Below are 25,109 nucleotides of genomic sequence, written 5' to 3' on the forward strand. Positions count from 1 at the left end.
GTTGAAAAGTGGATGAAAAAATGGTACCTTTGTTGATCACGGGGTCATAAAAGTTATAAACTGCAAAACGCTTCAATTTAATTCTGCTTAAGTTGGAGATGCGTCTAACCATTCTTAATCTCTGTACTAAATTTCAGTTATGTACCTTACAAATTGTGGATTTGGTGAATGATTATATTTGCACATGTATTTCATGCACGTCCCCCCTACTTGTAGTTAATGGTTTCATCATAAATAACATCAGGTACGCCGATGACATTGTGCTACTTGCAACCAATCTCCAGGATCTACAGGAACTACTTAATGCTGTCACTGAAGCCAGCAGCGCAATGGGGTTGAAGCTTAATATAAAGAAGACCAAGTGGATGGTTATAAGTAGGAAATAAGATGGCATTCGTGGTAATCTCACAACAGCAAAGGCACAGATCGCGAGAGTGGCAACATTTAAATACCTGGGATGTCACATCAATGATGACTGGGACCTGACTCACGAGATCCGATGCAGAATTGAGCAGGCCAGAACTTCTTTTCACAGACTTAGAAACCTTTTGACAAGCCGTGACCTTTCCATTTCACTACGGACACGACTACTCCGGTGCTACGTTTACAGCATTCTGTTGTACGGCGTTGAGGCATGGACACTGAGACCATGTGCAAGAAGTTGCAAGCATTTGAAATGTGGACGTACCGAAGGATGCTGAAGATACCTTGGACAGCTAAAATGACCAATATAGACGTTTTGTACCGTATGAACAAAGAACCAGAAATTCTCACTGCCGTCAAGAGAAGGAAGCTGGAATACTTTCATCATATGATGCGGAACTGTAGATACCACCTTCTGCAAGTAATACTCCAAGGGAAAATTAATGGGAAACGTGGTCCGGGGAGAAGAAGGACGTCATGGCTCGGCAACTTGAGCTCGTGGTTTGGGGTGACAAAGCTTACTCCGTTCAGAACAGCTATGAACAAACAACAGATTATGCTACTGATCGCCAACGTTCTGCGAGGACATGGCACATGAAGAAGAAGAAGATGGCCTTTGAAACAATCTGCATTCTTTTTCAAACACAGCCGGGTTGAGTGACTCAGACGGTTGATGGGCTGGCCTTCTGACCCCAACTTGGCAGGTTCGATCCTGGCTCAGTCCGGTGGTATTTGAGAGTGCTCAAATACGTCAGCCTCGTGCCGGTAGATTTACTGGCACGTAAAAGAACTCCTGCGGTACATAATTCCGGTACCTAGCGCCTCCGAAATCATTCAAAAGTAGTTAGTGGTACGTAAAAGTATATAACATTATTATTTTCATAGACACTGCTGCTCGGTCATGGCAACACATCAACGGCTGGTAATTTCAGAGGACCATCAGCCATAAGATATACAGTAGATAGCACTGTTGCTAGGTAACATTGTTTGGCCATCTATACATACACTGACTGACAGAGCAAATGCAACACCAAGAAGGAGTGGTTCGAAAGGGATGAAAGTTGGGGGAAAAAAAACAGAGACGGCACGAACGAATAATTGATGTTTATTTCAAACCGATATGCAGGTTACACAATGCGCACGGCATCGACTCAGTAGGATGTAGGACCACCGCGAGCGGCGATGCACGCAGAAACACGTCGAGGTACAGAGTCAATAAGAGTGCGGATGGTGTCCTGAGGGATGGTTCTCCATTCTCTGTCAACCATTTGCCACAGTTGGTCGTCTGTACGAGGCTGGGGCAGAGTTTGCAAACGGCGTCCAATGAGATCCCACACGTGTTCGATTGGTGAGAGATCCGGAGAGTACGCTGGCCACGGAAGCATCTGTACACCTCGTAGAGCCTGTTGGGAGATGCGAGCAGTGTGTGGGCGGGCATTATCCTGCTGAAACAGAGCATTGGGCAGCCCCTGAAGGTACGGGAGTGCCACCGGCCGCAGCACATGCTGCACGTAGCGGTGGGCATTTAACGTGCCTTGAATACGCACTAGAGGTGACGTGGAATCATACGCAATAGCGCCCCAAACCATGATGCCGCGTTGTCTAGCGGTAGGGCGCTCCACAGTTACTGCCGGATTTGACCTTTCTCCACGCCGACGCCACACTCGTCTGCGTTGACTATCACTGACAGAACAGAAGCGTGACTCATCGGAGAACACGACGTTCCGCCATTCCCTCATCCAAGTCGCTCTAGCCCGGCACCATGTCAGGCGTGCACGTCTATGCTGTGGAGTCAATGGTAGTCTTCTGAGCGGACGCCGGGAGTGCAGGCCTCCTTCAACCAATCGACGGGAAATTGTTCTGGTCGATATTGGAACAGCCAGGGTGTCTTGCACATGCTGAAGAATGGCGGTTGACGTGGCGTGCGGGGCTGCCACCGCTTGGCGGCGGATGCGCCGATCCTCGCGTGCTGACGTCACTCGGGCTGCGCCTGGACCCCTCGCACGTGCCACATGTCCCTGCGCCAACCATCTTCGCCACAGGCGCTGCACCGTGGACACATCCCTATGGGTATCGGCTACGATTTGACGAAGCGACCAACCTGCCCTTCTCAGCCCGATCACCATACCCCTCGTAAAGTCGTCTGTCTGCTGGAAATGCCTCCGTTGACGGCGGCCTGGCATTCTTAGCTATACACGTGTCCTGTGGCACACGACAACACGTTCTACAATGACTGTCGGCTGAGAAATCACGATACGAAGTGGGCCATTCGCCAACGCCGTGTTCCATTTATCGTTCGCTACGTGCGCAGCACAGCGGCGCATTTCACATCATGAGCATACCTCAGTGACGTCAGTCTACCCTGCAATTGGCATAAAGTTCTGACCACTCCTTCTTGGTGTTGCATTTGCTCTGTCAGTCAGTGTACTTCACATCACAGCCTGCACGATTACTAGGGTTACACTCCTGTCAAGCTAATTTCCATAACGCATATTTGCAGATGATTCCCAGCCTTAAGAGATTTATGTTAAAAGGAATTACGAATATATCTGCTAAACTCCATCTTGAGAAAACATCATGTCCGGCTCCATGGCTAAATGGTTAGCGTGCTGGCCTTTAGTCACAGGGGCCCCGGGTTCGATTCCTGACAGGGTCGGGAATTTTAACCATTATTGGTTAATTTCACTGGCACGGGGGCTGGGTCTATGTGCTGTCTTCATCATCATTTCATCCTCATCACGCGCAGCTCGCCTACGGGAGTCAAATCAAAAGACCTGCTCCTGGCGAGCCGAACATGTCCTCGGACACTCCCGGCAATAAAAGCCATACGCCATTTCATTTAATCATATATATTACAATATAATATACATTATTATTATTATTATTATTATTATTATTATTATTATTATTATTATTATTATTATTATTATTATTATTATTATTATTATTAATGATAGAGTGTTAGCGCCTGGATACCAGATAATGAGTTCAAACCCGGTAGAGACAGATTTTAGAAGGGTGGAATAAAGTCAATTTCGCACTCCATGTTGTACGATGTAGGCATTTAAAAGATCTGTGGTAACACATTCGGTATTTACTCATCAAAATGAATTAAAACTCAGCTATTGATCGGCCAGGAGAGCTCAAATTTCACTGCCATATGGTAGAATAAAACGGAACGTTGAAATTCACCACAAGCAGCCTAACTGGCGTCAAAGGAAAATGTTTGCACCACGGTAGCAGAGGTCACGGCCTCTCACCGCTGGGTTCCGTGGTTCAAATCCTGGTCACTCCATGTGAGATTTGTGCTGGGCAAAGCGGAGGCGGGACAGGTTTTTCTCCGGGTACTCCGGTTTTCCCCTGTCATATTTTATTCCAGCAACACTCTCCAATATACACTGACTGACAGAGCAAATGCAACACCAAGAAGGAGTGGTCAGAACTTTATGCCAATTGCAGGGTAGACTGACGTCACTGAGGTATGCTTATGATGTGAAATGCGCCGCTGTGCTGCGCTCGTAGCGAACGATAAATGGGACACGCGTTGGCGAATGGCCCACTTCGTACCGTGATTTCTCAGCCGACAGTCATTGTAGAACGTGTTGTCGTGTGCCACAGGACACGTGTATAGCTAAGAATGCCAGGCCGCCGTCAACGGAGGCATTTCCAGCAGACAGACGACTTTACGAGGGGTATGGTGATCGGGCTGAGAAGGGCAGGTTGGTCGCTTCGTCAAATCGCAGCCGATACCCATAGGGATGTGTCCACGGTGCAGCGCCTGTGGCGTAGATGGTTGGCGCAGGGACATGTGGCAAGTGCGAGGGGTCCAGGCGCAGCCCGAGTGACGTCAGCACGCGAGGATCGGCGCATCCGCCGCCAAGCGGTGGCAGCCCCGCACGCCACGTCAACCGCCATTCTTCAGCATGTGCAAGACACCCTGGCTGTTCCAATATCGACCAGAACAATTTCCCGTCGATTGGTTGAAGGAGGCCTGCACTCCCGGCGTCCGCTCAGAAGACTACCATTGACTCCACAGCATAGACGTGCACGCCTGGCATGGTGCCGGGCTAGAGCGACTTGGATGAGGGAATGGCGGAACGTCGTGTTCTCCGATGAGTCACGCTTCTGTTCTGTCAGTGATCGTCACCGCAGACGAGTGTGGCGTCGGCGTGGAGAAAGGTCAAATCCGGCAGTAACTGTGGAGCGCCCTACAGCTAGACAACGCGGCATCATGGTTTGGGGCGCTATTGCGTATGATTCCACGTCACCTCTAGTGCGTATTCAAGGCACGTTAAATGCCCACCGCTACGTGCAGCATGTGCTGCGGCTGGTGGCACTCCCGTACCTTTATGGGCTGCCCAATGCTCTGTTTCAGCAGGATAATGCCCGCCCACACACTGCTCGCATCTCCCAACAGGCTCTACGAGGTGTACAGATGCTTCCGTGGCCAGCGTACTCTCCGGATCTCTCACCAATCGAACACGTGTGGGATCTCATTGGACGCCGTTTGCAAACTCTGCCCCAGCCTCGTACGGACGACCAGCTGTGGCAAATGGTTGACAGAGAATGGAGAACCATCCTTCAGGACACCATCCGCACTCTTATTGACTCTGTACCTCGACGTGTTTCTGCGTGCATCGCCGCTCGCGGTGGTCCTACATCCTACTGAGTCGATGCCGTGCGCATTGTGTAACCTGCATATCGGTTTGAAATAAACATCAATTATTCGTCCGTGCCGTCTCTGTTTTTTCCCCAACTTTCATCCCTTTCGAACCACTCCTTCTTGGTGTTGCATTTGCTCTGTCAGTCAGTGTAATTTAATTTCATCTGATCTGTCATTCATTAATCATTGCCCCAGATGAGTGCGACAGGCTTCGGCAGCCGGCACAATTCCTATCCTCCCCGCTAGATGGGGGTTTCATTCATTCCATTCCTGACACGGTCCAGTGACTGGAAACAGGCTGTGGATTTTCATTTTCAGTAAAAATAATAATCTCGAAGCGCGAAACTATTCAATAAAACAACAGTGACTTCAATTTTTAATTTCATTTTTACCCGGCGTGATCTCTGAAGACGAGTATCAAACAAGAACGGTAGTAGTATCTTGAATCATGCCTTTAAAAATTATTAAAATTTGTTATAAGTTAACTTATTCTCAACAGTCTTTCCAGGATTTGCGTTAAATGGACGGAGCTCTTTAGCTGCAGTCGCTTAAGTACAGTTAGTATCCAGTATTCGGGAGATAGTGGGTTCGAACCCCATTGTCGGCAGCCCTGCAGATGGTTTTCCGTGGTTCTCTATTTTAACGCCAGGAAAATGCTGGAGCTCTACCTTAATTGAGGCCACGGCCGCTTCCTTCCCACTCCTAGCCCTTTCCTATCCCATCGTCACCATAAGACCTATCTGTGTCTTTGCGACGTAAAAATAAATTGTAAGAAAATATAAATGGGGTTAATTGAACCTTATTTTTCCATGCACTCACATTATTACACACTTCTAACAGCATAGTTTATGAGAAAAATTTCGTAAACATAAATACGCATTTATTTAAGAATAATGCGAAATTACACACCTAGATGTTAAGCCTTTTTAAGCAACAAACTTCGTCATCAAGATCAAATTACACAGGCATTATTGTCCAATGAAATACCTTCTTGACATATAGAAATACAACAATCCACAGTTTGTTTCCAGTCATTCGACCGGGTCAGGAATGGAATGAATGAAGCCCCCATCTAGCGGCGAGGATAGGAAATATGCCGGCTGTCGAAGCCTGTCTCACTCCTCTGGGGCAATGATAAATGACTGACAGATGAAATGAAATGTTAATGGAGAGTGTTGCTGGAATGAAAGACGACAGGAAAACCGGAGTATCCGGAGAAAAACCTGTCCTGCCTCCGCTTTGTCCAGCGCTAATCTCACATGGAGTGACCGGGATTTGAACCATGGTATCCAGTTGTGAGAGGCCGGCGCGCTGCCGCCTGAGCCACGGAGGGTATAGAAATACAATAATATAAAAGTATGGATAAAGCACAAGTGATAGAAATTATTATACAGTATCCCTACATTTTTATACGAATTTTAACAGTTAACAAAATTTTTTCAACAAAATTAACTATAAAAGCTAAATAAATAGAAATAGCTACTTGAGAAGGGAACCTACTGTAAATGAACTTCAAAATATTCAGCAAGATGGAACCATCACTTTATAAATAGAAGCCGTTAGAACTTTATGGACCGAGCTCGATAGCTGCAGTCGCTTAACTGCGGCCAGTACCCAGTATTCGGGAGATAGTAGGTTCGAACCCCACTGTCGGCAGCCCTGAAATTGGTTGTCCGTGGTTTCCTATTTTCACACCAGGCAAATGCTGGGGCTGTACCTAAATTAAGGCCACGGCCGCTTTTTTCCCACTCCTAGCCCTTTCCTGTCCCATCGTCGCCACAACACATATCTGTGTCGGTGCGACGTAAAGCAACTAGCAAAAAAAAAAACAAAAAAAAAAACCAACTTTATGGATTGTGTGATGGCAAGAGAGAAAGAGAGATTTATTGAAGAAATAAATCGCCCGTACTTCAAGGGTGACCATTCAGATCCGTAATACAGTACAGTAAGGATACAATTGCAATGGAGTTTAAAATCATCAAGTGGAAATTTTAATTGTTAATGCCGATACTATCTTCGTTTTTCCAGGGTTAGTGGGAAAGAAATGTTAATCACGTCCTCAGGTACGGATGGAAATGAATGATTTGTAGAGAGTCCCTCGTCTGTATTACTGAAAACCTACGACCTGCTTTCCAGTCATGGACCTGGTCAGGGATGGAATGAATGAAGCCCCATCTTGTGGCGACGATAGGAATTGCCCGGCTGCCGAGGCCTGTCGCACTTATCTGGGGCAAAGATTAATGACTGACATATAAACTGAAATGAAAATTGGGAGTGTTACAAATCTCACATGGAGTGACCGGGATTTGAACCACGGAATCCAGCGGTGAGAGGCCGACGCGCTGCCGCCTATGCCACGGAGGCTCTTCATGTGTATTACTTTTTTTTCTATTTCTCTGAATGGAACTTTCAAATTTTGTAATATGGTCGATGTCTGACTAAGGAGCCTCTTGCTCCGAATAGTAGGCCTCTGAAAAACCACCGATCGATAGGTATTTTATACTTTCCTGACTGGTAAGACAAGCACGGAACATAAATAGCTTGCTTTTCTAAGCCCACATCCCGAGTCTGAACCTTTATTTATTTGTTTTACGTCGCACCGACACATATGGCCAATCTCCTTATTATGCCATCTTTTGAAGATTCTGGAGAGACTAATCCTCAATAGGTTGACTGATAAGATCGAGCCACTTCTGATTCTACAGCAAGCTGGATTCAGGAGAGGGACAAGCTGCACATCGCATGTGTTGAAATTAAGTCAACACATAGAAGATGGCTTTGAAAGCCGGAAAATCACAGGAGCTGCATTTATAGATCTCTCGGCAGCATATGATACTGTTAATCACCGAATTCTCCTTGGAAAGGTATACAGCATATACAGCATTACAAAGGACTTCCATCTGACTTGTGCCATTAGAAACCTACTTCAAAATGGAAGTTTCTTCGTTGAGTTCCAGGGAAAAAGAAGCAGGTGGAGGATACAGAAGAACGGACTACCTCAGGGAAGCGTGTTGGCACCAATGCTTTTCAATATTTACACAAATGATCAGCCTCTTCCTGCCGGGACGAATAGTTTCATCTATGCTGATGATTGTGTCATCACATCTCAGGGGGATAACTTCGAGGCGATTGAACAAACATTGTCCACAGCTCTAGACACTCTTGCTGGCTATTACAAGAAGAATCAACTAACACCAAACCCAACTAAGACGCAAACCTGTGTTTTCCATCTAAACAACAGAGAAGCTCCCCGAACTCTAAAGGTCACTTGACAAGGCATAGCATTACAACACAATCCTACCCCGAAGTACCTCGGAGTCACTCTGGATCGTGCCTTAACCTACAGAAAACATTGTTTGAACATCAAGCAGAAAGTGGCTGCTAGAAACAATATTGTGCGGAAGCTAACTGGAACATCTTGGGGAGCACAACCAGACACAGTGAGGACATCTGCCCTTTCGCTCTGCTATTCCGCAGCTGAATACGCATGCCCGGTGTGGTACAAATCTTGCCATACCAAAGCAGTTGATGTAGCACTCAACGAAACCTGCCGCATTATTACTGGATGTTTGAGACCTACACCTTTGGAAGAAGTGTATTGCCTTGCAGGGATAGCACCTCCCGATATTCGCCGTGAAGTGGCAGCCAAGAAAGAAAAGAGAAAGGTGTTGACATCGGAAGCCCACCCTTTGTTTGGATATGAGCCACCACGCCAGCGGCTTAAGTCTAGGAAAAGCTTCTTGAGAGTAACCGAAACACTTGCAGGAACAGCGCAGCAAGCAAGAATTCAAGAATGGCGCGTCAGGAGTCAACATACGAGGATCAGTCAATGGATGACCCCAAAAGAGGAACTCCCTCCTGTCCATGTCACAGATTGGGTGCATTGGAGAGCACTGAACAGACTGCGCTCTGGTGTTACGCGGTGCAGGGTAAACCAGAAGAAATGGGGTTTCGAAGTGGACAGTACCTTGTGTGCATGTGGAGAAGAGCAGACCACAGCCCATTTGCTGCAATGCAGTTCATGCCCATTCAGCTGCACAACAGAAGACCTGGTTAAAGCGAAGCCAAATGCACTTGATGTTGCAAGGTTTTGGGCTCACATAGTTTAATGTGGCTCTTCGCCATTGGAGTATTTATATTATGTTTTTCCTTATCTTTAATTTTAAACTTATGTATGCTTCTGACACGATATAAATAAATAAATATGGCGACGATGGGATAGGAAAGGCCTAGGAGTGGAAAGGAAGTGGCCGCGGCCTTAATTTAGGCACAGTCCCAGCATTTGCCTCGAGTGAAAATGGGAAACTACGGAAAACGTAAAACCATATTCAGGGCTGCCGACAGTGGGGTTCGAATCCACTATCTCCCGGATGCAAGCTCACAGCTGCGCGCCCCTTACCGCACGGCCAGCTCGCTTGGTGGGAGCCTGATATGAGTCTGTTTCCAAGCGAATGGTGGAATCTAAGACCATTGGTTTACTGTCCTTTCTGTTGGTGGCTGTGATGTCAGCAATAGCAACAATTGAGTTGTAAAATAATAATAATTTTAGTAGTGGTGAGGCAGAATCTAGAAACATGAGATAATGTTTGCTAGCATAATACTGCACATGTAATATGGAAAGTAATGGGCCCGAGCAATTCTGAACTACAACTCAACCAGAACAATTTTTCTAAATATTTGCATTGATATGACTGATCTGCTATTTTTTCAATGAGTTGAATTTAAAAAATCTGTAACAGTTGAGTCGGAGTGTCAAATTCAATACCAAATACAAATAATGCCATTAAATTTGATTTTGTATATCTTCGGTAAAATGAATTTGATATTTATTTTTGTGGATGCCAAACTATTGCTTAACATTCTACTTTGCCTCTTGATAAACTAATGTACATCAAGAATATTACTTCCGCTTAAATGCATTTCCTTAAACAAAAACCCGGCTCCATGGCAAAATAGTTAGCATGCTCGCCTTTGGCCCAAGGAGTCCCCAGTTCGATTCCCGGCTAGATAGGGGATTTTGACTTTAGTTGGTTATTTTCCATAGCTCGGGGACTGGGTATGCGTGTTGTTTTAAACATTACAAATCATCCCAGGTAAGGCCTCATCCTCAGAGACGTGCAAGTCACCTATAAGAGTCAACTCGATTGACCTGCACCAGAGGTCATACGACAATATATTGTTAAAAAAAGCTGATGCCCACATTCAGAAATTCCAGAAACATAAACACCACAAAACTAACGAACTACATATTTAGTCGTAAATTAATTTATGGTACACATCTGTGGTGTAGTGGTTAGCGTCATTAGCTGCCACCCCAGTAGGCCAGGGTTCGATTCTCGGCTTTGTCACGAAATATGAGAAGTTGTACGAGGGCTAGAACGGGGTCCAATCAGCCTCGGGAGGTCAACTGAATAGAGGTGAGTCAATTCCCATCTCACCCATCCTCGAAGTGGTTTTCCGTGGTTTCCCACTTCTTCTCCACGCAAATGCCGGGATGGTACCTAACTTAAGACCACGGTCACTTCCTTCCCTTTTCCTTGTCTATCCCTTCCAATTTTCCGAACCCCCTCACCAAGGCTCCCGTTCAGCACAGCAGGTGAGGGCGCCTGTGCGGGGTACGGATCCTTCTCCCCAGTCGTATCACCCGACCCAAATTCTCATGTTTCGGGACACTGCCCTTGAGACGGTAGAGGTGGGATCCTTCGCTGAGTCCGAGAGAAAAACCAACCTTGGAGAGTAAACAAATTAAGAAGAAATTTAATTATGAATAGTGTGATAAAACATGTGTAGCCGTTCAGATACTTTTTCTGCACAAAGGTCTTTGCAAGTCCGGCTCTGTGGTGTAGTGATTAGTGTCATTAGCTGCCACCCCCGGAGGCCCGGGTTCGATTCCCGGCTCTGCCACGAAATTTGAAAAGTGGTACGAGGGCTGGAGCGGGGTCCACTCAGCCTCGGGAGGTCAACTTTGTAAAGGAGGGTTCGATTCCCACCTCAGCCATCCTGGAAGTGGTTTTCCGTGGCTTCGCACTTCTTCTCCAGGCAAATGACGGGATGGTACCTAATTTAAGGCCACGGCGGCTTCCTTCCCTCTTCCTTGTCTATCCCTTCCAATCTTCCCATCCCCCGCAAGGCCCCTGTTCAGCATAGCAGGTGAGGCCTCCTGGATGAGGTATTGGTCCTCCTCCCCAGTTGTATTCCCCGACCCAGAGTCTGAAGCTCCAGGACACTGCCCTTGAAGCAGTAGAGGTGGGGTCAACAAATTTCGAAAATCACTTCCGGCCTAAATGCAGTTCCGGAAAAGCAGCCTCAAATCGCTTGTTTTTTTACTCGTTTACCTTTTGACTCAAATCCTAGCCAAATTAACTTATTTACATAATTATTTCTGTAGCGTGTCCTTAGTTCAACACCCTCACTGAATGTAATTATAAGGGCTTAAGTGAAACTCTGCATTGACTCACATTAGCGCTCGTAGTGGTGCTTAAGTAAAACAATGCATCGACTCATATTAGCGCTCGTTGTGGTAGAAAAAGGCAAACTGCTAATCTAATCACGGCCTGCTTGATCCGTCGGTCTAGCTAGTTCGATCTAATCAACCGAATAACGATGATTATGAAATGGATTGTATTTTTTAGGAATAAACATAGAATATATTCTCACATTTGATTAATCATATTTTATTTACCTAAAATTCGTAGGCCATATCCCTAGGATGTTTTCAACAGTGAGTTGCTTGCCTGAATTGTAAATTTTTGATCCATACAATGTGATTAACCTGTAGGAGACGCACGGTTCTATGGAACCAATTTTATATTCTGATTAAAACATTTCATTCTTGATCGCACCTAGTTATAATTACGGCAGATGCATTTACCCACAAATAATTAGTTTAAACTGGCGTTTTGCCTTTTTTGTGAAGCATCTCTGGTGTAGCTTTATTTTGGGAAATGTCGGGGTATATTTTCCCATATAGACAGAGATCTCACTGATGCGTCTCTTCTAAGAAAAGCCTTTCTTTAAATTTGTTGGAATAACACTCCCAGAAGGAGTGAACATGAGGTGGGCGTGGTTTAATCAGTGTGACAAGTAACTTACCTTCTTTCCCAAGCCACAAACATTAATTGCCTTTTGAGCTTATTATTCAAGTTCAAGGAACACGCTGGAGAGAAAAGGGGTCTTAATTGTAATTCCTCTTCTTTGAAGATTATCTACATGTCGTAGCCACAAAAGGATATTTCCTAGTGGTCAATAATAACCTTAAAATAAATGTTGCTTGCGTCACATTTCTTGTAAAGCTCGCAATTTCTCACAGCTCTGTTCTTTTTTGTATATTCCTCAAACGTCAGCAGTGCATACGTGAAGCTGCTAAAAATGTGAGAGTTTACATTTTAAATTCCAGACATTCCATCTAAAATGCTGCTCACTTTTAGCAAGAACTACGATGAAAATCTACTTTGAATCTTCGATATATGCCAGCAGTGGCATATTTTACCTTAAATATCCTGGATCAATGGTAGAGCGTGGGCTTTCGGATGTCAAGATCGTGGGTCCAAACTCAGCAGAGGTGGTCGTATTTTTGACTGACGGGAGAAAGTGCATTCGACATTCCATATCGTGCGATGATGGCATTTAAAAGACCTCTGGTGACACAAGGGGTGTTTATCTGGCAAAATTAATAATAATGTTTGTACCGGGCGGTACACCTCCACGCCGCTAATTCAAAAGGTGCGCCAGTTGAAACTTTTCTGCTGGAGGAAGTCTGAACTTTATTGACGGTATTAATTTTCTACTTTCTCAGAAGATGTCACTACCTGTAAATTTTGGAGTTTTAGAACTGTGTCATTTTTGATGTGTTTTTGTTTTGCTTGAAGTAAGAAGTGTGAACTTTCTCTTCTAGAGGACACTACTGAAGAACTACAATAGTGCACCCTAGTGCGAAGAAAAAGAACTGTTCTTTGGAGAAAATTTTATTTCAAAAGTTTGTTCTTTGTTAAATTTCTTTTAGTCATTGGTTAAGTTGGCAATATTACCCCTTTCTTTCCCCTTGTTTTAAATCTAGCCAATCCCGAACTTCTGAAATTAATTTTCCACCAATAATGTGTTTCTTCTTCATCTTGTGTAGGGTTTTCTCTTCATTCTCCAATAAAGTGATTGTGGGCGGGTGTTCTCATTCCCCTAACGCCTAGAACCTTCCGCGAGAGTATATAAACTGCTGATTTTAGGGTCTCTGCGCCACTTCTGTTCCATCTTTCAGTGTGTAAAGTACATAGCAGGGGGCGGGAAGCGCCTCTTTCTTTGGCAGCGGTCAACAACAAGGTAATGGCCAATTAATAACGTCTTTCTTTGCTAGCTCAGCAGTTTAACTCTCGGGGCGGGTCCGAAGCTTTTTCCATTATGTAACCTTCCTTAAAATGTAAAGAAACTTGTATCTATTTCATCTTTTAAACTGCATATCGGGATAGAGAGTGCTTAACCCTCTCGAGCTCCTAATCATATTGTTTTGAGGTGAACTTATTTTTCTCAACCTATTCTTCGTTAATATAATGTAAATTGTTCTTTTCTGAAGTCACCTCTGTAGTATGGGATTAGCCCTTGCATTAACGGCCTAGTGCCAAGTAGGTTTTAAATAAAGTGTATTAGGAGTGCGGAGAGCCTCCTTTCAAGTTGGTATTTTAGAGGCCATATAATTAACCTTTTCTCACTTAATAGGCCTCAGTAGATTGGGTATTTTACCCCTGTGTTTATGTCCGTTGAGGACAGCTTGAAGGTGGAGTTTGGTGTGGCCTGGGAGAGGCTTAAATTTGAGAGCGAGTGGCTCTTTTACGGAAACTGAGTCTTGTATGCCTCGAGGAGGCTTTACGGTGTAATTTGGAGCAAGTGCTCCAGGGTTTGATTGGGGTCTTCTGCCCCGTTGTTGAAATTTGTATATCGTAAAGTTGGGCTAGTTGCTCAAGAATTGTGTTTTCAGGGCTCGAAGCCCAAATCCTGTAAATACTGTAATTGTACTTTGTTGTCTTGCTACTCCGTACCTGCCATTCTTGTTATTTCTGAATTTTGGAAAGAAAATATAACCTTGTTAAATTTTACATTTAACTTTAATTCCGTAGTTGGAGACCTATTCACACCCGCACCTTCTTTCACCTCTACCTACCACGGAAATCTCCGTAACAATGTTAGTTATTTTACGTCCGACTAACTAATTTTACGGTTTTCTAAGACGCCGAGGTGCCAAAATTTGTTCCGCAGGAGTCCTTTTAAGTGCCAGTAAGTCTACCGACACGAGGCTGATGTATTTGAGCACCTTAAAATAACACAGAACTGAGCCAGGATCGAACCTGCGAAGTTGGAGTCGGAAGGCCTGCGCCTCAACCGCCTGAGCCACTCGGCTCCGCCAAAATTAATTAAAACTCAGCTATACATCGCCCAACAGAGATCCGCTTTACTATGTCATCTGGTACAGTGTGGAAAATGATACAGCATTTCTGTTGAACATGAAGCTCCATTATGGCCTACATGCCCCACATGGCAGCACGCCGACCTCTCAACGCTGGGTTCCGTGGTTCAAATCGCGGTCACTCCATGTGATATTTGTGCTCGACTCCGGTTTTCCCTGTCATCTTTCATTCCAGAAACACTCTCCAATATCATTTGATTTCATCTCTCAGTCATTAATCATTGCCTCAGATGACTGCGACAGGTTTCGGCAGCCGGCACTTTTCCTATTATCGCCACTAGATGGGGCTTCATTCATTCCATTCCTGATCCGGTCGAAAGACTGGAAACTGCCTGATCATGAAGCTTCATTGCTTAAACACAGGCCAGTGTGAGTGTGTATGTGTCTCACGCAAGCAGTAAAACACCGCTATTATCCCATGGACGAATACGTTGAATTCTCCTGAAATGAAATGTCGTATGGCTTTTAGTGCCGGGATATCCCAGGACGGGTTCGGCTCGCCAGCTGCAGGTTTTTCTATTTGACTCCCGTAGGCGACCTGCGCGTCGTGATGAGAATGCAATGATGATGAATACAACACATACACCCAGCCCCCGTGCCGTAGTAATTAACCAATTAAGGTTAAAATCCCCGACCCGGCCAGAAATCGAACCCGGGACCCTCTGAACCGAAGGCCAGTACGCTGACCGTTCAACCAACGAGTCGGACGACATTCTCCTTATTTGAGTGAATTCGCTGCAAGCGCTGCGTCTGGATCAGGAAAGGAATCCGGACAGGCGACTTCCGACTGCAAAGACTTTCCGCGGTGTTGAAAGAAATTTAGGAACAACAAACGTGGTTTTTCCGTTTTAACACCACGAAAATGCTGGAACGGTACCTTAATGAAGGCCACGGACGTTACCTTCCCGATCATATCAGTTTTCCTTCCTTTGATATGTTTTGAGTCTTTAAACAAGATAGAAAAATAAATCTATAATAATAAAAGGAAGTGTTTGTCTGTCTGTGTGTGTTTTGTGTGTGCGCGATGCCCAACAAAATCTCCGGCACGCAGAGATCTGAAATTTTGAACATAGGTAGATGGAAGGGGTCCGAATGCACCTCGGAGCCGGATTTTCCATTTTTGCTTTCGTTGGTGAGTTATGAATGAAAAACCTGCGAGAAACGTATGCTGGGATATGGCAATCCAACGTGCTGTCACCAGGATGCAGAGATTCACTGTCTCTAGGCAGCGTACAAGATAGTAGGTAATGCAAGTCAAGGAGCCATTTTGAGTCTATGGCGTAGGAAGCCATTTCCGGTCTTATACGAAACGAGAGCATGTGGCGCTGTTGATGGTGATTCGTCCGTCGGATGGGGACGTAAAGTCTTAAGATACTCGAGCGGAGAAGGCTATGTGCCGGTGCCGGGTTTCATCCTCTTCATTCTTACTATCATATATCATGTCGTTCATTTCATCTCCTTAACTCTTCTGATGAGGTTGACGTCACGAAGGTCATCCGGTCGTAAAAACTTGCTACAAAGATTCATCTCAATTCATACCCAAACCCCGTGGAGAAAGGGGACAAGGGTTGGACATGTATACTTTCAGAGGAAACATATAGGACACAAGATAGATTATAATAATGAACAAGGAATAATACGTGTAGGCCAATGCGTGCATGCTCAGCCAAATCTACGGCACTCAAAGATCTGAAATGTTTGTCGTAGGTGGGCTCAGCATTTCACCGAAAACGCATGGCTATGTTTAAGGGCAATTATTTCACTAAGAAATGAAGCTGTCAACGTCATCAACAAGCAATATTTACAAGAATTACCCAGCTTTTTCTACAAATTGAAAAGTATATCGACACGGTATGTCATACAGATGAGGCTGTCAACTACATGACAGAGCTTTTGTAGAACTTGGAGTCACCTGGAGTACCCTCGAAAATCTTGGAACGGACGATTGTGGCACCGATTATTCTTCTCAAGAATATGAATCCTGCCCTCTGCAATGAACACTACTCTGAAAGGTGGTGAGGTGGTGATTATTGTTTTAAGAGGAAGTACAACTAGGCAACCATCCTCTATATAACACTAATCAGAGGGAAAATATGGAAGGGGTCCGACACTTCGAAAAATGAAGGTATCGGCCAAAGAAAGACAAGGGCCACGAAGGGCGTGAAAATGAAAGACTCCCTAGCCCTCGCAAACCTAATAGCGTCAGGGTCGGAAAAAACAAGAGTTGACCAAGGGAGGTCGGATAGGATAGATGAAAGTGAGGAGCCTGGCACAAGTAAGTGGAAGCAATGTCAGGACTCAGCTGAGGGCCCCGTGGTCGCCAACGCACGCTCCAAAGTTCAGAGCCCCTGAGGCCCCTTTTAGTCGCCTCTTACGACAGGCAGGAGATACCGTGGATGTTATTCTACCGCCCCCACCCACAGAGGGATACTACTCTGAAATTGATGACTAATATTATTGAAGCCACCATCATGACTTGACATGCCGCGGGAGTAGTAGTATTCCTCGGACTGTAAGTCCATGGAGTAGGAAGCCATTTTCGGTCCCAGACACGAGGAGCCATCAGCCCGTAATATTCGGAAGTGTTTGTGTGTATGTGTACGATGCCCAGTCAAATCTACGGCACACACAGATCTAAAATTCTTAACATAGGCGTATTCTTAGATGAATCTTTGTACAGGCAAAAGCCTGCTTTCATTAATTATTTATATTACTTTTAATCGTTTTAATTATTTACTTAGTTATTTTATATTTACCCGATATTCACCTCATTCACCTAAAATTTTAGGCTTTACACGGATTTTCCTCTACCTGAAATAAAGCGCGAACCATATTTTTTTTCAACTAACTCAAACTCATGTTTTCTTATTTCATTTAGAGGAAACCGGTGGGGATCTGAAATGTATAACATTCATGACCACAGCATTTCACCAAATACGTATGGCTATGTCAAAGAGCAATTCTTCCTCCAAGAAGTGAAGCTGTCATCGTCATCAACAAGCAACTTTTACAAGAATTACCCAATGTTCTACAAAGTTCCAAGTCTATCGACTACACGACAGAGCTTTTGAACAACTTGCGAGTCACCTGGAGTATCCTCCAACTCCTTGGAGCGGACGATTGTGGCACCGATTATCCTTCTCAGGAATATGAATCCTTCCCTCTGCAATGAACACGACTCTGAAACTGACTACTAGTAGTATTGAAGCCACTCTCACGATTGGACATGCCGCGAGCGAAGTAATATTAATTCCTCGGATTAAAACAATTCCTTCGGATATACAGTTTAAATTTAGATGTCTGAGTTTCCCGAATGTTTCAGTTTCGCTATAAGCATCAAAAAGGAGCAAGAAAAATCGCTTTAAGTTGTCAGACTCCATCTTCGGAAAGGCTGCTTCTCCCATTGTCAACTGTACGTGGGTTGTTCAAGAGTTGGAAAGGCAAACACACTATACATCTTAGTTCCAAATGGAAGGACACTAATATAGTTCATCCGGAACCTATAGAAGGAAAAAAATTAACATGGTCTTTTACACTGTTTTAATATTATTTGTACTATCCACCAACCCGGCATTTTGAGCATTCAAAGTAACAATAAAATAAAATAATGCAGTCAGGAAATACGCGAATTAAAGTCAGGAAATGGTTTTGAATTAGGTCTACGCTGAGTGGCTCAGGCGGTTGAAGCGCTGGCTTCTGACTGCAACTTGGCAGGTTCGATCCTGGCTCAGTCCAGTGATATTTGAAGGTGCTCAAATACGTCTGCCTCCTGTCGGTAGATTTACTGGTACGTAAAAGAACTACTGAAGGACTAAATTCCGGCACGTTGGCGTCTCCGAAAACCGTATTACAACGTTTGCTCAAATTCTTCTCCAAAATGAGCTCCTTAACTCATCCCGATACATCTGTATAGCTATTAACTGCACTAATGCCAGAAGTGCAATAATAATGGCGTGTGTTCTCGCACAGACTTATTGCAGGCTCTTCGAGTTGACGCCTACTAGGCGATCCGCGCATCGTGAGGACGATACTCTGTGATGAAATCTAGTGCTGAAGACGGCGCACATAAACACACCCAGTCCCTGTGGCACTGGAATTAACCCATGGAGGTTAAAATCTCCGAGCTGGTCAGGAATCGAACCCGGACCCGTGGTGGTGGTGGAGGCAGTGGTGATTATTGTTTTAAGACGAAGCACAACTGGGCAACCATCCTTTATATAACACTAAACTGAGGGGAAAGAAAGGAAGGGATTTGACCCTTCGAAAAATGAAGAAAGGGCCATGAAGGGCGTGAAAATGAAAGACTCCCTAGACCTCGAGTGATCTAATACAATCGGGGTAGGAAAAGAACAAGAATTGACGAAGGAAGGCCGGATACGATAGATGAAAATTAGGATGCTGACACAAGTAACTGGAAACAATGCAAGGAATCAGCTAAGGCCCCGTAGTCGCCAACTGACGCTTCCAAATTGAAAGCCCCTGGGGCACCTTTTAGTTGCCTCTTACGACCGTGGGTGTTATTCTACCACCCCCACCCACAGGGGGAGAACCTTCGGACCAAAGGCCAGCATGCTAACCATTTATCCATGGTGCCGGACGGAACTGAAATAAAGCTACTCCACTCACATTAAGTCTTACCAGTCCGACTTTGGTTTGGTCCACTGAAATGATTTTTTTTTGCTATTTGTTTTACGTCGCACCGACACAGATAGGTCTTTGGCGACGATGGGATAGGAAAGGCCTAGGAAGTGGAAGGAAGCGGCCGTGGCCTTAATTAAGGTACAGCCCCGGCATTTGCCTGGTGTGAAAATGGGAAACCACGGAAAACCATCTTCAGGGCTGCCGACAGTGGGGCTCGAACCCACTATCTCCCGATTACTGGATACTGGCCGCACTTAAGCGACTGCAGCTATCGAGCTCGGTACTGAAATGATTTAAAGCCGCTGCCACGTGCAGTTTAGCACGTTCTGGACCAGATGAGCCATTTGAGCCATTAACAATTAGAGAATACTATTGTTGTGCAAGGCACAACTCATTTGTTGAGGGGGAAAAATGAGTTCAGAGGATTATAATTTTTCTCCTGCCGATAGGAATAATGTAAGGTAGAGAAAGCCAGTTTTTTACCCGTTATGTATGGTCCACGTCTGCACTGCTCCCTTAGTTTGGCTGTCCGTTTACCGTGAAAAGAATACCAAACAGGTAACGTTCTCTGAATATAAATCTTGAATAATACTAGGTTTGATCCTTAGATAAATGACCACCAAATGGATAAATATAATAGCCACACAGAGCAGACACACGGCTATTTGTTTTGTAAATCATATCAGAGCATAGAGAATTCATGAAATTAATAACTGTATATTTTACTGTACGCCTATTTTGCACATGTTGTCATCAAACTGTGTTTATGTAAGATTTGCTAAGTTACGCTCTAATAATAATAATAATAATAATAATAATAATAATAATAATAATAATAATAATAATAATAAAAGAAGAAGAAGAATCGGGTTGGGTGACTCAGATGGTATAGAAGCACTGGCCTTCTGAGCTCAAGTTGGTGGTTCGATTCCGGCTCAGACCAATGGTATTTGAAAATTTTCTATTAAACAATGCACTACAACAAGAAAAGTGAATTGAAAGTTTTGGTTCGGATAGGATTCTTCCCTTTGAAAGTCATTGTTTTTGTTTTGAAGAAGAGATCTTCAGATTGTATTCTCTTGCAATCTGTGTATGTTTATATACTGCAAGCTGAAGTTGATCTTTGGGGGAGCAGGTGAGTGGAACGTATGCTGGGTCTTTGTCGGTTGTTTATCAAAATAAGGAAGAGGAAAACCCCGTCCTTACTACCAGTGGCTCTAACATATTTTCTTCTTATTCACGAACTACATGACATCCAATGAGGTAAATATAGGGAGTATATTATTAAGAAGTTTATGATTACTCAGAAGTGGTATCATGAATAAGGGAAATTTTCTGCAGAAGCAAATGCTGGCTTTTCAACAACACAATTTTCATGACTCCAGTTTGTAAATACTACTGCATTTAGGCACCTTCCTATAAAATCCAAATGTATCCTTCTTCGTTGAGTATTTCAGTGTAATAACTGGTTTGCCCCTGCGATGAGTCTTCTCCAACTGGGTCGGTCCTATGCAGTACGTTTTGCGCCTGCATAGCTCCTGCAGCCGGAGCTCACAAGAAATGTCATAATGGATGTCTTACTTGGTCTTCCACGAAAGCGTTTCCCTGGTATTTTACCTTCCAAAATTTGCATCAAAACATTCCTATGTTGAACCCTATGTCCCATCCAGGAAAGTTGTCACTACCTAATCTGACCTAACAGCTGTCTCTTTTGTTGGACAATGTTCAGTACATCAGTGCTGGTTTCCTTCTCCACCTAACTTACCCGTTACAGCCGAAGCCAACACCACATCTCAAAGGCTAAATATCACACTCAGTATCGCTCTTGATTAACGTCCAGCTCTCAGTACAATGCAGCGCAGCAGATCAAACCTTTCAAAAGTCACGACCATGGTTTCCACATAATTATATTTCAATATAATACTGAATCTATATAAATAAAGTTGTAGGGGGTCCGCTGTCTGTAATTTATTTTGTTTTGCCAAATTTTCAGATATTTTTCCGTTTTAGGTCAACTCAAGACCGAATCGGTAGTTTTTACTTTTCGTGTCTGTCTGTCTGTCTGTTTGTCTGTTCCACCATCACGTCGAAACGGCTGGATAGATCTCAACCAAACTTCATATTTAGAGTATACTCTCCCCGGGGAAGGTTTCTATAAGCATATCATTTTAAAATCTTTGAATAGTCGGGGGGTTTATAGGAAAACCAGAACGGTTTTCCTCCATTTTCTCTTATATTATTGATTTTCTGTAAACTCCGTGGACTGTCCGTGAAACGTCTCTTCATTAAAAACAACTTTCGTTATGTTCATTGTTCCGAGGTGTCTGTGGAACAGCAGAGGTGAAATAAGGTGCGGGCTGGAATGGGTCTAAGTCCGAAAGATGAATTTAAAATTTAAATAAAGGTTATATTTTCAACAGACAACAATATATAACAACTTTTCACTAGGTGAAATAACAATGACAATTCAGGTACAATAATGCTTTTACAAACGAAAACAAGAGTTTCGGGTATCAACAAGTTCTGGGCTTGGTGCACCAAGTTACAATTCCTGAGCCCTCAGCTCACAACCACAATTACCAAAGAGCAGAAAACCCCTAATTACATGGAGCATTTGCTCCCACCTCGTAATGTCAAGCCTCCTAGAGGCATCTTCCAAAATACCAGAAAGAGCTGACCTGCTCAATTTTACAAGCCTATCAAAGGCCACAACAAACTTTACTTCTAACTGCCCTCAAGACACACTTACAAAGAAACAGGGGTATTTGTACCCAACCTACAGGGCCTTCACATGAAGGAAAAAAACATCAGGTTAAGTTACTGGCCCAAAGTACAGAAAGGACTGGAGGCGTGAACTTGCACTCCTAAATACACATTTTAAAACCTAAGTGGCGCTAGGCCGATACACAGGGGCTAATCCCAAGCTAGGGAAGTGACTCGTATGAGAAAACTTTAATACATTACGGAAGAGAAGAAACGGTCACGAAAACGTAGTCACCTCAATTTCAAATGAAGGGGAGCTCGAGAGGGTAAAGCACTCTCTATCCCCGAATTACAGTTAAAGTTATGTGAAGTTTTTGCAAGGGTAGAAAAGGCTTACATATTTAAAAATATAGGTTACATATTAAAGATTTCGAACCTTCCCCGAGAGTTAAACTGCCGAGCTAGCAAGAAATACAGATGTTAAAAGGCCATTACCTTGTTGAACGGCTGCCTGAAGAACGAGGCGCTTCCCGCCCCCTGCTACATATTCACACACTGAGAAAGATGTTATACGAATGGCCCGGAGACAAGAAAATCAGCAGTTTTAAACCCTCGTGGAAAATTCGAGACCTTTCAGGAATGAGTAGACACACCCACTCAATTTTTATTGGTTGACTAAGAGTTACACATGGAAATTCGAAGAAGAAAGCTATGATTGGAGGAAAATTAATTACAGAAATTACCAATTGGCTAAATTCAAAACAGGCGGAAGGAAAGGATTAATATTGCCAACCCACAAACCACAGAACAAAATTTAGTAAAGACAAAACTTATGAATACAACATTTCTCCAAGAAGGTTCATTCCTTTACACCAGAGTTCGTTATCATAGTTTTTGGTAGAGTCATCTGTTAGAGAATGTCCACACTTCTTGATCAATGAAAAACAAAAGCAAATCAAAAACACACAGCGACATCTTCTGATAACCAGTAGAGTTAGTTCAGTTGTTAAAGTTCCGGGTTTCTCCAGTAGAGAAGTTTCAATTGGCGCAAGATTTGAACTTGCGTCGTAGAGGTGTACTGCCCGGTACAGATCCCCCGCCACGAATGTTAAAAAAAATCCAAAACAAAGGTCCAAATTTGTTGCTGATTAGTTGAAGAAGAATTTAGAAGAGAAAATACAATTTTTCAGTAGTCGGAGGTCTCTTAATTTGTTTGATATTGATGGGTGGGACTAGTTTAAGTCCAGTTTTAGAATTTCTTTGTAGTAGTAGAATTGCGAAACAAAAACATTACTTCATGGAAGTAATATTTATCTAAGTCCACCAAAGGTTGATTTGAAGCAAAACTGTATTAATTGCAGAAATAGATTGTCCATGTAGCTGAAGGAGTACATTAGCTGTCGATTAATTTTGACGGCAAGACCTGTCGCCGCTGCCAAAGTTCAATCGAGGTCGCCCGGACCCCTCAAGTACCCTGAGATACCTTTCTCCCGCTACTATGAGAGGGGTAGTCGTGGTGAAGCACGCCGCAGATGCGAAGTTTTTTACAGTCCTCGAGTAGCTTGCGGGTGGTGCGCCGCACATCAGCCTTGGCCGGAAGGAGGGCTCCGGCTCGCCGTACACTGGTTGACCTCACTGGAGTGGAGTGGGTCCGTACCCCACCTCAGTGGCGGTACGGCGCCGCACGGCTGCGGGGGCACTGAAACAGTAAACGGCGGCAGAATTTGTGTTGGACCTTAATGTTTTAGGGTACTGTCTTGGAGGAGAGGCTGAGGGGCCAGCGGCGTGGAAACTTTTTATTTTATTTTTATTGCCACTGGTGTGGTTTAGCAGGAGACGGGAGCGTGGTAATGGCCGTATTGACAGGACAGCAGAGTACTATGGGGAAGGTTGTACAAGGTAAATGAAGAAACACAGAGCAGAAGGCCTTAAAATACCCCCCCCTCAAAATATAACCTTTGGGGTTCTTACAAGATGTTAAAGATCCAATGAGCAAGTAGTTTACACAGGTTTCACCTGAGACAGGTGGACCCTAAAGATTCTCTCGGTGACTGGATTGCTCACTAACAATGTGACCGGCATGAGAAAATCTAAAATAATGCACGGCCCATGAAATCTTGGGGCAAGCTTGCCCGCGGGAACAAAGTTCTTGATCATAACTTGGTCTCTTACCTTTAAATTGGTGGGCCTCCATCCACGATCATATCTTTCCCTAACCTTTTCATGAGACACCTTAAGATTGGCCTTAGCCTTCTTCCAAAGATCTTTAATATTATCTGGATCTATTGTCTCAGGTAGAATATCACTACCGGGCGAGTTGGTCGTGCGCGTAGAGGCGCGCGGCTGTGAGCTTGCATCCGGGAGATAGTAGGTTCGAATCCCACTATCGGCAGCCCTGAAGATGGTTTTCCGTGGTTTCCCATTTTCACACCAGGCAAATGTTGGGGCTATACCTTAATTAAGGCCACGGCCGCTTCCTTCCAACTCCTAGGCCTTTCCTATCCCATCGTCGCCATAAGACCTATCTGTGTCGGTGCGACGTAAAGCCCCTAGCAAAAAAAAAAAAAGAATATCACTAAGAGACCAAAGGTTAGAGAGCGGCGTGTTGGGAACAAACCTAAACATCAAAGAAGCTGGAGTGAATTTGAGATTCGTGAACCGCCGTGTTCGAAGCGAAGGCTAACCAATGCAGGGATGTATCCCACCTGGAGTGATCGTCGTGATGATAGGCAATCAGAGCCGACCTCAGATTACGATTGACCTGTTCAGCCAGAGATGGTTGAGGATAGTATGCAGAAGATGTTACATGTGAGATACATAGATCAAAACATAATTTACGAAAGAGATTAGAGGTAAAGGCTTTAGCATTATCAGACACAATATATTGACACGGACCAAAAGAAGCAAAGATAGAATTTAAACAAGAAATAGTGGACTGAGCGGTAGCCAGCTTAGTCGGAAATAACCAGGAAAATCTTGTGAAGCCATCTACACACACAGGGATGAACTTGTTGGCATTCTCCTTTGACTGGGGGAAGGGTCCTATGTAGTCGATATAAAGACGTTCCATGGGGCGCGACGCTTGGTGAGAAGACAATAGGCCTAGCTTAGTGGACACGGTGGGTTTACTAAGTCAACAAGATTTACAAGCTTTTACGAATTCACGAATTTCGCCGTCCATACCTTTCCAAATGAACATTTCACGTATCTTTTCTCTAGTTATGAAGA

The sequence above is a fragment of the Anabrus simplex genome, chromosome 4, assembly GCF_040414725.1.
Source record: "Anabrus simplex isolate iqAnaSimp1 chromosome 4, ASM4041472v1, whole genome shotgun sequence".
NCBI classification, from domain to species: Eukaryota; Metazoa; Arthropoda; class Insecta; order Orthoptera; family Tettigoniidae; genus Anabrus; species Anabrus simplex.